At 42.9% G+C, this 12,521-nt stretch overlaps 1 pseudogene; it reads right to left on the reverse strand.

The window, feature by feature from the left end:
- LOC137380874 (deleted in malignant brain tumors 1 protein-like) overlaps positions 1–10,542 on the reverse strand; it is a 71,943-nt pseudogene extending 61,401 nt beyond the window's left edge.
- Positions 10,543–12,521: the final 1,979 nt, after the last annotated feature.

Genomic DNA, 12,521 nt, shown 5'->3' on the forward strand with positions numbered 1-12,521 from the left:
TGAATTTCCAATATCATGGTAGGAAGACACATCAGCCAAGAAATAGGGTGGTGCAGTAGTTAGCACCGCAGCCTCACAACTCCAACGACCCGGGGTCATTTCAAGGTACTGCCTGTGCGGAGTTTGTAAGTTCTCCCTGTGACCGTGTGGGTTTCCACCGGGTGCTCTGGTTTCCTCCCACAGCCAAAGACTTGCAGGTTGACAGGTAAATTGCCCCTAAAATAGGTAGTTGGTAGGAGAATTGTGGGGATGTGATAGAGAAAATGGGTTTAATGGAGGATTAGTAAAAATGGGTGGTTGTTGGTTGGCACAAACTTGGTGGGCTGAAGGGCCTGTTTCAGTGCTATATTTCTCTATGAAGTATGACTGTGACTGGGCTGAGGTTATCAGGTCATATGAAGCTACTGGCTGAGAAATTGGGACGTGTCTCTCTTGCTTATCATGGGTGAAAGGGGAGAAGAAATGACCAATTTTGGCAGGCTGTATCACATGTCTGAAGGACCCCGAAAATATATCAACCTCACATTGACTTGTTGATATTCAGGCATCCTTGGCAGCAGCCTAATATAGTGTTATGGTCATTTCATACAGTAATTAATGAATCTAACTGCTGTTACAGGACCCCTCTCCTACATTGGTCAGCACTGAGCAGATCATGAGCTGACACAATGGGACTTTCCTGCTCTAGGCAGCTTAATTACAGTAGATTTACTGAGCTATTGTTGGGATGTGTTTGGGTTGGGAATTGTTTTCTTCTGCTTACAGCAGTGAGGAAAAAAATACAGAGAACAAAAAGCTTTCGGAATGAGAAAACAATAAAGGATTTAATATCTACAGTCTTTCTTCCCCTGACCTAATAACCATCATCATAACCAGTAAATTGTATTTCTGAATCTTACCAGTTATACAATTTTAAAGAGCAGAGTATTTTCCTCTCAGTTCCTCCACATTACACTCATCTATTTCTTGGCTCAAATCACAGGTTGACAACCTTCTACTTGACCAGCTGTTGCAACCAGGTGAGAAAGAGGTCTAGGGTTCCCTTTCAGACTTAAACTCAAATTCGGTTAAAGCCTATGGATACACGAGGCACCCATGCTGGCATGCAGACGCAATACATGCATGCAGATAGGGACAGAAAGAGCAGACGAAAAATCAAGTGGAAAGGTTTGAAGCAATCTTTGAAGAGGGTGTTTTTGTTACTGTGCTTCAAGCACTATGTAGAATCCTTGGTTGTAGGATGGTCTTGCTTTCCATTGGGGCCCAGTATTCTTCTTAAACTTTGTTCACTGAAGGAGACTTTTCTCTCTTGGGGTTCATGTGTCTTCAGTGGTTTTGGAGTTCTGTGAGAAAGAGATGGGAGCAGACAGGAGAGGCTGTGGCGAGCCAGCCAGGAGAGGTCTTTTCAATCGAAGGAGCAAACAGCTTTTTGCCCAAACTGTTTGTACAAATTCACAAAACTCAGGTTGCCCAGTGGGTTAGTCATGTGACGAGCTGGTTTGACCATGTCTGCTTGTGTATTTGGCCATCTTAGCAGTCAACGTGGAATACGAGCTCCCCCAGCTTCAACGTCTGGTGATCAAAAGTCCATTGTGGGTTGAATATGTCAGGGAATGGTTGTTTTGTCCTTCTAAACAATGTCTGTTAATATGCAAATGTCTTTTCCAGCCACGGCTGATCTGTTTAACAAGTCCTTTCGTCACTCCAATAACAGTTTAAAATCAATGTTCATGACAAAATTAATGTACCTCATTCTCGGCAGGTGGAGGCCTATCATGACACCAGCATTAATGCTAAGTTAATACTAAGATCTAAATGCCAATGAGAAGCTCTGCAGAAGCACTCTCCCTCCAGATTTTCCTCTGAGGATAAAATGAGCATCCATATTTTCTCCTTCCTATTATTTTGTCGATTGGAAAAATATCTGAGCCTCTTATGGGACAATTTCAATTCCATTCTATAAAAATGGTGGCAGTTCATATCTGACTAAAAGAACTAAACTAATAACAGTCAAATAATATTTAGCAATGCATTATCAAAATAATTACTTTTTTTTTCAAAAAGAGGTAATTCATGATGTGGTGGGAGGGAAAGTTTGCACCAATATTAGCATTGCATAAATTTCTGTTCAGCGCGTGATAATGTTACATATTTTGTGGAGATTATGTCACAGCTGAGAAGGAATGTACTGTAATATTACTTCACAGTAATGTTATTGGACGCTTACTGTAATCCATGCATTAATTTCAGCCCCATTACATGCCAGTGTGTCTCTGAGTCGGAATGTTGTGGGTCCAAGCTGCACTGTAAACTTTGAGTAAATAATTTAGCTGACGATATATAAATTGCATTCAACAACTCCACATTATGTATCCTCTATGTATCCAAAAATCATTCAAATCTTTGAAACTTGACATTGTCATTTTAAATTCGTCTGTAACTTACTTACATTTCAAAAGAGAATTATTGAAAATAAAGCAAATGTGATACCTGAGCAGTTAACTGCAACATCTTCAGAATGTTGACAGTTGTGTGAAAGCCAGCCACTGTTTGGACAGTCCCACAAATTGTCTTCATCACCTTGACAGTTAATATCATCCAAGACAATTTCACCAGTGCCATGACCAAAGTGAGCCACTGGAAGTGTAGCAACAGCTTCACCACATCCCATTTGCCGACACACCACTTCTGTATTGCTCATAGTCCATGAATCATCACACACTGTTCCCCATCTTCCATTGTATAAAATTTCAACTCTTCCTTCACACTTGTTATTTCCATTTGCAAGTCTTAATGAAAACCCTGTGAGAATGAAAGGATTATAAAGGTGTATTAAAACCATACAAGCTCACTTGCTCTTTCTGCAAAACAGTTGCTCAGACAGTACAAAGTAGAAATACGTGAGCAAAATCTGATGAAATCTTTCATGCAGTTGTCTTTATACAATGAACACTGAGATATAAAAGGGTAATTTCCCCGGGCAAAAAAGGTCAGGAAGAAGGGCAGAGTGGCAGTTTTTTGATTTTTTGCCTCTTTAACACAGCTCCAGGAAGTCCAGAGCTTTCTTGGAGGTGTTTGACTTGCACCTGCAGTAGGTGTATCCTGGATGAGGTGGGACTGGACGTTTTCAGTCTCCCACCTCATTCTCCAATTCGTCCATTTGCCTAATGTCCAACACAGGAGTGCTCAGAAAGGAAGGCGTTGTGGTCTTACTGTGAAACCTCACCCATCTGGAGGGGCCTTTGTCTCCTGGACTTTCAAAGTTTATTTGAATCTTGTTTGACATTTTTTGTTTCCGTTCAAAATTTAACCTTTAGTTAGGATTTTCCAGTTGTTGATCTCCTTTGGAGGCCAGAAGGTCCTGATACTGAGGGCAGAGAGGCAGCTGGAGGACTTAATGGCTAATAGTTGCCCTGATTTGCATGCCTCTATTGCTGCCAATAGACCGAGCCAGGGGACAGGTCTGTAGAGGTTCGCTGGGACATTTCAGACAGGACTGGAAAGCCTGTTGATCCTGGGTCACTTTAAATGCAGTGACCTCGACCAGTACCAGGGAAAAAGGTGGAAATATCTGTGGGTTTTGTCCATCTGGTGTATATAATAAATTTCATCAGATTAATAATTCATGTGTGTTGGTAGAAATTTCTCCTCTTCGACCTTAACAAAAAGGAATAAAAGTTTAATTCATTCAGAGGATGACATTTGATAGGAAGTTTGAATTTCCAATATCATGGTAGGAAGACACATCAGCCAAGAAATAGGGTGGTGCAGTAGTTAGCACCGCAGCCTCACAACTCCAACGACCCGGGGTCATTTCAAGGTACTGCCTGTGCGGAGTTTGTAAGTTCTCCCTGTGACCGTGTGGGTTTCCACCGGGGGCTCTGGTTTTCTCCCATAGCCAAAGACTTGCAGGTTGACAGGTAAATTGCCCCTAAAATAGGTAGTTGGTAGGAGAATTGTGGGGATGTGGTAGAGAAAATGGGTTTAATGGAGGATTAGTAAAAATGGGTGGTTGTTGGTTGGCACAAACCTGGTGGGCTGAAGGGCCTGTTTCAGTGCTATATTTCTCTATGAAGTATGACTGTGACTGGGCTGAGGTTATCAGGTCATATGAAGCTACTGGCTGAGAAATTGGGACGTGTCTCTCTTGCTTATCATGGGTGAAAGGGGAGAAGAAATGACCAATTTTGGCAGGCTGTATCACATGTCTGATGGACCCCGAAAAGATATCAACCTCACATTGACTTGTTGATATTCAGGCATCCTTGGCAGCAGCCTAATATAGTGTTATGGTCATTTCATACAGTAATTAATGAATCTAACTGCTGTTACAGGACCCCTCTCCTACATTGGTCAGCACTGAGCAGATCATGAGCTGACACAATGGGACTTTCCTGCTCTATGCAGCTTAATTACAGTAGATTTACTGAGCTATTGTTGGGATGTGTTTGGGTTGGGAATTGTTTTCTTCTGCTTACAGCAGTGAGGAAAAAAATACAGAGAACAAAAAGCTTTCGGAATGAGAAAACAATAAAGGATTTAATATCTACAGTCTTTCTTCCCCTGACCTAATAACCATCATCATAACCAGTAAATTGTATTTCTGAATCTTACCAGTTATACAATTTTAAAGAGCAGAGTATTTTCCTCTCAGTTCCTCCACATTGCACTCAACTATTTCTTGGCTCAAATCACAGGTTGACAACCTTCTACTTGACCAGCTGTTGCAACCAGGTGAGAAAGAGGTCTAGGGTTCCCTTTCAGACTTAAACCTAAACTCAAATTCGGTTAAAGCCTATGGATACAAGAGGCACCCATGCTGGCATGCAGACGCAATACATGCATGCAGATAGGGACAGAAAGAGGAGAAGAAAAATAAAGTGGAAAAGTTTGAAGCAATCTTTGAAGAGGGTGTTTTTTGTTACTGTGCTTCAAGCTCACTGTAGAATCCTTGGTTGTAGGTAGATCTTGCTTTTCGTTGGGGCCCAGTATTCTTCTTAAACTTTGTTCACTGAAGGAAACTTTTCTCTCTCTGGGGTCCATGTGTCTTCAGTGGGTTCTGGAGTTACATGCGAAAGAGATGGGAGCAGACAGGAGAGGCTGTGGCGAGCCAGCCAAGAGAGGTCTTTTCAATCCAGGAGCAAACAGCTTTCTGCCCAAACTGTTTGTACAATTTCAAAAAACTCAGGTTGTGCAGTAGGTTTGTCATGTGACGAGCTGGTTTGACCATGTCGGTTTGTGTATTTGGCCATCTTAGCAGTCAAAGTGGAATACGAGCTCCCCCAGCTTCAACGTCTGGTAATCGAAAGTCCATTGTGGGTTGAATGTATCAGGGAATGGCTGCTTTGTCCTTCTAAACAATGTCTGTTAATATGCAAATGTCTTTTCCAGCCACGGCTGATCTGTTTAATAAGTCCTTTCTTCACTCCAGTAGCAGTTTAAAATCAATGTTCATGATAAAATTAATGTACCTCATTCTCGGCAGGTGGGGGCCTAGCATGACACCAGCATTAATGCAAAGTTAATACTAAGATCTAAACGCCAATGAGAAGCTCTGCAGAAGCACTCTTCCTCCACATATTCCTCTGAGGATAAAACGAGCATCCATACTTTCCCCTTCCTAATACTTTGTAGATTGGAAAAATATCTGAGCCTCTTATGGGACAATTTCAATTCCATTCTATAAAAATGATGGCAGTTCATATATGACTAAAATAATAACAGTCAAGCATTAGTTAGCAATGGATTATCAAAATAATAAATTTTTTTTTCAAAAAGAGGTAATTCATGATGTGGTGGGAGGGAAAGTTTGCACCAATATTAGCATTGCATGAGTTTCTGTTCAGCGTGTGATAATGTCACATATTTTATGTGGATTAAGTCACAGTTGAAAAGGAATGGTACTGTAAAATTACTTCGCAGTAATGTTATTGGAAGCTTCCTGTAATCCATGCATTAATTTCAGCCCCATTACATGCCAGTGTGTCTCTGAGTCAGAATGTTGTGGGTCCAAGCTGTCGTGTAAACTTTGAGTAAATAATTTAGCTGACACTATATAGATTACATTCTACAACTCCACATTATGTATCCTCTATGTATCCAAAAATCATTCAAATCTTAGAAACTTGGCATTGTCATTTTAAATTGGTCTATAACTTAATCACATTTCAAAAGAAAATTATTGAAAACAAAGTAAATGTGATACCTGAGCAGTTAACTGCAACATCTTCTGAATGTTGACAGTTGTGTGAAAGCCAGCCACTGTTTGGACAGTCCCACAAATTGTCTTCATCACCTTGACAGTTAATATCATCCAAGACAATTTCACCAGTGCCATGACCAAAGTGAGCCACTGGAAGTGTAGCAACAGCTTCACCACATCCCATTTGCCGACAAACCACATGTGCATTGCTCATAGTCCATGAATCATCACACACTGTTCCCCATCTTCCATTGTATAAAATTTCAACTCTTCCTTCACACTTGTTATTTCCATTTGCAAGTCTTAATGTAAACCCTGTGAGAATGAAAGGATTATAAAGGTGTATTAAAACCATACAAGCTCACTTGCTCTTTCTGCAAAACAGTTGCTCGGACAGCACAAAGTAGAAATATGTGAGCAAAATCTGATGAAATCTTGAAAACAGTTGTCTTTATACAATGCACACTGAGATATAAAAGGGTAATTTCCCCGGGCAAAAAAGGTCAGGAAGAAGGGCAGAGTGGCAGTTTTTTGATTTGTTGCCTCTTTAACACAGCTCCAGGATGTCCAGAGCTTTCTTGGAGGTGTTTGACCTGCACCTGCAGTAGGTGTATCCTGGATGAGGTGGGACTGGACATTTTCAGTCTCCCACCTCATTCTCCAATTCGTCCATTTGCTGAATGTCCAACACAGGAGTGCTCAGAAAGGAAGGTGTTGTGGTCTGACTGTGAAAACTCACCCATCTGGAGGGACCTTTGTCTCCTGGACTTTCAAAGTTTATTTGAATCTTGTTTGACATTTTTTGTTTCCGTTAGAAATTTAACCTTTAGTTAGGATTTTCCAGTTGTTGATCTCCTTTGGAGGCCAGAAGGTCCTGATACTGAGAGCAGAGAGGCAGCTGGAGGACTTAATGACTAACAGTTGCCCTGATTTTCATGCCTCTATTGTTGCCAATAGACCGAGCCAGGGGACAGGTCTGTAGAGGTTCGCTGGGACATTTCAGACAGGACTGGAAAGCCTGTTGATCCTGGGTCACTTTAAATGCAGTGACCTCGACCAGTACTAGGGAAAAAGGTGGAAATATCTGTGGGTTTTGTCCATCTGGTGTATATAATAAATTTCATAAGATTAATGATTCATGTGTGTTGGTCGAAATTTCTCCTCTTCTACTTTAGCAAAAAGGAATAAAAGTTTAATTCATTCAGAGGATGACATTTGATAGGCAATTTGAATTTCCAATATCATGGTAGGAAGACACATCAGCCAAGAAATAGGGTGGTGCAGTAGTTAGCACCGCAGCCTCACAACTCCAACGACCCGGGGTCATTTCAAGGTACTGCCTGTGCGGAGTTTGTAAGTTCTCCCTGTGACCGTGTGGGTTTCCACCGGGTGCTCTGGTTTCCTCCCACAGCCAAAGACTTGCAGGTTGACAGGTAAATTGCCCCTAAAATAGGTAGTTGGTAGGAGAATTGTGGGGATGTGGTAGAGAAAATGGGATTAATGGAGGATTAGTAAAAATGGGTGGTTGTTGGTTGGCACAGACCTGGTGGGCTGAAGGGCCTGTTTCAGTGCTATATTTCTCTATGAAGTATGACTGTGACTGGGCTGAGGTTATCAGGTCATATGAAGCTACTGGCTGAGAAATTGGGACGTGTCTCACTTGCTTATCATGGGTAAAAGGGAAGAAGAATTGACCAATTTTGGCAGGCTGTATCACATGTCTGAAGGACCCCGCAAATATATCAACCTCACATTGACTTGTTGATATTCAGGCATCCTTGGCAGCATCCTTGGGTGTTTTTGTTACTGTGCTTCAAGCACGATGTAGAATCCTTGGTTGTAGGTTGATCTTGCTTACCATTGGGGCCCAGTATTCTTCTTAAACTTTGTTCACTGAAGGAGACTTTTCTCTCTTGGGGTTCACGTGTCTTCAGTGGGTTTTGGAGTTCTGTGAGAAAGAGATGGGAGCAGACAGGAGAGGCTATGGTGAGCCAGCCAGGAGAGGTCTTTTCAATCGAGGAGCAAACAGCTTTTTGCCCAAACTGTTTGTACAAATTCAAAAAACTCAGGTTGCCCAGTGGGTTAGTCATGTGACGAGCTGGTTTGACCATGTCTGTTTGTGTATTTGGCCATCTTAGCAGTCAACGTGGAATACGAGCTCCCCCAGCTTCAACGTCTGGTGATCAAAAGTCCATTGTGGGTTGAATGTGTAAGGGAATGGCTGCTTTGTCCTTCTAAACAATGTCTGTTAATATGCAAATGTCTTTTCCAGCCACAGCTGACCTGTTTAACAAGTCCTTTCGTCACTCCAGGAACAGTTTAAAATCAATGTTCATGACAAAATTAATGTACCTCATTTTCGGCAGGTGGGGGCCTATCATGGCACCAGCATTAATGCTAAGTTAATACTGAGATCTAAATGCCAATGAGAAGCTCTGCAGAAGCACTCTCCCTCCACATTTTCCTCTGAGGATAAAACGAGCATCCATACTTTCCCCCTCCTATTACTTTGTAGATTGGAAAAATATCTGAGCCTCTTATGGGACAATTTCAATTCCATTCTATAAAAATAGTGGCAGTTCATATCTGACTAAAAGAGCTAAAATAATAACAGTCAAGTAATATTTAGCAATGCATTATAAAAATAATTACTTTTTTTTTCAAAAAGAGGTAATTCATGATGTGTTGGGAGGTGTTGGCCAGGGGCTGCAAGAAACACTGAATCAGTTACAAACTGCTAGGATTGTTTGACCTGTAGTTACCTGGAGCTCGGACACTGGTCTGTGTTGGTAAAAACCAGTTTGAACTAATTAGTTTATGGGACAAGACAAAGAACAGGACTCAGGAAAAGGGCTTTATTTGGACACGGTGTGATACCGTGTCTTTGGGCCTGGGCCAATTAAGAGAAGCTGTGAACGAGGTGATCAAGCTTAAGCCAACCGGAAAGACACAGCTCAGATTTGGAGAGATAAGCAACAGGATAAGAATAGAGCTTTTTGGGCACACAGACAGCGAAAACGCTGGAGATCAACCATCGTGGAAGCAGAAGACCCACGCGATGCGTCGATGACATAGAAGAGAGAGAGAGAGAGAGAGGGAGAGGGAGAGAGAGAGAGAACGGAACGCCTGGCCAGCGTTAACTCTCCCTTTTTCGGGTAATATCTTTTGTATTCTGTGACTAGGACAGGGAAAGGTCAGAGGAACCTAGTGGGTGTGCTTATGAATTCTAACTAGTTTTGGTATTAACTATAACTCGGGAGTTGTATGTTTTTGTCTAACTAAGTGTATAAGCCTTATTCTTACATTGTACAACAATGTGAATAAAGTAAATTGATAGTTAAAGAAAGGACTGAGATCCCCCTCTTTGTACTAAGCCAGTAACTGTAGCTGTGGACAAGGGGGTGTTGACTCCGCGCCACGGTTAACATAATTGGCGTCTCTGGGTGGGCTCGAGGATAAATCTCTCCGTTGAATCAGCGGGAGACTCGAGCTGAACTGAATTGGCAAAGTACAGAGAGAACAGGAACTTGGGGGTTAATTTGTAGCTACTAACATAAGATGACGAAACAAAGGGAATCTCCAAACCCTGGAGACTCAGATTGTTTTGATTGGAAAGGATTCCTCCAAAAATACGTAATAGCGAAGTGGCCGCAATACGGAGCGTATGCTGGTCACACTAGTGATAAGGGAAAACCTGTAGGAGAAGCCCTTTGGAAGACTGCACAGGCAAAAATGTCAGCTAGGAAATTTAAAAAAATACAGAAGTCAGTAGCTATCGGCTGCTTACTTGAGGAATGGATAGAATGCCAACAGCAGGCTAAAAATGAGCAGAACAGACTAGAGGAAGAGAATAAAAAACTCCGTGAGGAGACAGCCCGCCTTAGTGAAAAAGTAACTAATTTGCAGGGACAGAGAAGTGAAGATTTGATGCATATGAACCAATATCAGTTACAGTGTGAAAAACTAGTTACGGAAAAAAGTAGGCGAGAGGGAGAAGCCCGAGCAGCTAAAGCTGAGGTGGAAGGATGGAAGCAGCAATGTAGTGATTTAAAAACTGCCATGAATGTGATTCAGAGAGCAGCTCAGGAAAAGAGAAGTAATTCAGGTGATCACACAAAGTGTCAAAAATACATAGCGAGACTGCAAGAGCAGCTAGCCATGCAGAGAGGTATAATCTGTGCTTTTGCACCCGAAGGAAGTGAGGAGAATGGTGAAGTGGGCATAGATTGGAATGAGTTAGCAGATGAAGCGGCTAGATACGGTTATGATGCCTGAGACCCTCTACCCGAGGATCCTCCGCCAGCATATGAGCCAGAGCCAAAGGAGCCATCGGTCCCCATGGCCCCCCTTGTGACTACTAGGGCAGTGATAGGAGCAGATGGCCAGGTGGCAGCTGGCCCGTGTATGACATATTCCACTCCAATGGGAATTGGATATTGCGAAAGATATTGGGACGTGCGCACCCGGGGATGATCCTAGGGAGCTGTTCCAAGTGGTCAGTCAACAGAGGAATACACGGCTTAGATGATGCTGAAGAAAGAAAATTAATTATAATGTGCCTACACCCACACATACACTCCGCCCTACTGGAGGAGCAAAAACTCGGTAGAGGCACAAATGAGGATTTAAAAGAACAAGTATTAAATGTCATGGGTGCTAACAGAGGGGACCCAGTGGAGGCGCTAACAAAATGTTATCAAAGAAAAGGTGAACACCCTGTCGCATTTGTGGCTCGCATCTGGGCGGTGTTTCAAGGGGTATATGGCGCAAACCTAGATAGAGACAATCCAACGCCAGAGATTAGAAATCGATGGCTGAGAACGCTGGTGTCGCATGGCACTGACGAGTCAAGAAGGGCACTAGATCAATTTGATCCCTCTGATGATACGCACACTGAGGCTTGGGCACTCAGGAGGATGGTTATAGCATGGGAGAAGGAAACAACAAAATTCTCCAAGGCCCCTGGGGGAAAGGCAATGCCTGTAAAAGATCAGACAATAACCTGGAGAAATGAAGGGAGGGGAACTACACAAGGGGCACCCCACCCAGCCTTTCAGATAAGGGGAAGGGTTAGAGGCATTGGGAGAGGATCCGTCCTAGGAAAAGGGAGAATTCCGGGCGGGCCGACCCACAGCTACAATTGTGGCCAGGAGGGACATTTCAAAAGTGAATGCCCAAACCTGAGACGAGAAAATGTAGGTCGGGGAGGAGGCCAGAACAAACGCCAGAGCCTACCCGTAGAAGGATCGAATAGGTCAAATCCTCAATGTGATATACTAGAGATAGCACTGTCTTCAGGGTTGTACCCTGAACCACAATGATGGTTGCAGGCCTCTCCGTTATGGGTGTGTGACACACAGTGGGATAACACAGGGAGACCCCTAGTGAATGGTAGGGTTGGAGGCCGCCCTGTTACGTTCCTTTGGGACACTGGAGGATCCCGAACCACCGTAAACACCACCACTGTTAGTAAAGTGGATTGGGAAATTCAAAGTAAACTTGTTTTACGTGGATTTACAGGACATTCACAAGTGGGATATGTGAGCGTACCGTTGGAAGTCAGTGTGTGGATCATAGCAATAGAGCACTCAGTGGTTCTCATTGAGTTACCCAGAGAACAAGAACATATATTAGGGTGTGATTACATGGCTAAAGCAGGACTCTGTTTTGAGCCTGTTAATTGCGCGATTTGGCAAATGCCCTTGGGCATGGGTAGTATAGATCACACATCTGTCCCGGTGGGGGAATACCAGGATAGGATATGCACGTTCGGGGAACTGTGGACAAGACCAGAAGAAATGAGTAGCGATAGTGAAGTACAACAAGTTATCACACGGAATTCAGTAGTATTTGCTCGACATAAACATGATTGTGAGAAAATGGCCGGAAGTGTGTGTATACAGGGCCCAGACCCCAAACCACAGAAGCAGTATGGTTTTCCGAAACAGGTAGATGAGGAGGTAGGAAAGGTGATACAGAGTTTACTGCTACAAGGGATATTAAGACCGGTAGCCTCCACTAACAACTCACCTATTTGGCCGGTGAGGAAACCGGACGGTAGCTGGCGACTAACGATAGACTATCGAGAATTAAATAAGGTAACCCCGTTAACGGCCCCTACCGTAGCAACTAGCCCAGAGACGGTAGTTAAACAAAATGAGGATGCACAGTGGTTCACGGTTTTAGACATAAGTAACGGTTTTTGGTCTATTCCACTAGAGAAGGAATGCCAATATAAATTTGCATTTACTTTTCAAGGACAACAATATACATGGACCACCCTACCACAGGGATTTCATAATTCCCCGTCTATATTTCA

The sequence above is a fragment of the Heterodontus francisci genome, chromosome 20 (assembly GCF_036365525.1).
Source record: "Heterodontus francisci isolate sHetFra1 chromosome 20, sHetFra1.hap1, whole genome shotgun sequence".
Classification (NCBI taxonomy): Eukaryota; Metazoa; Chordata; class Chondrichthyes; order Heterodontiformes; family Heterodontidae; genus Heterodontus; species Heterodontus francisci.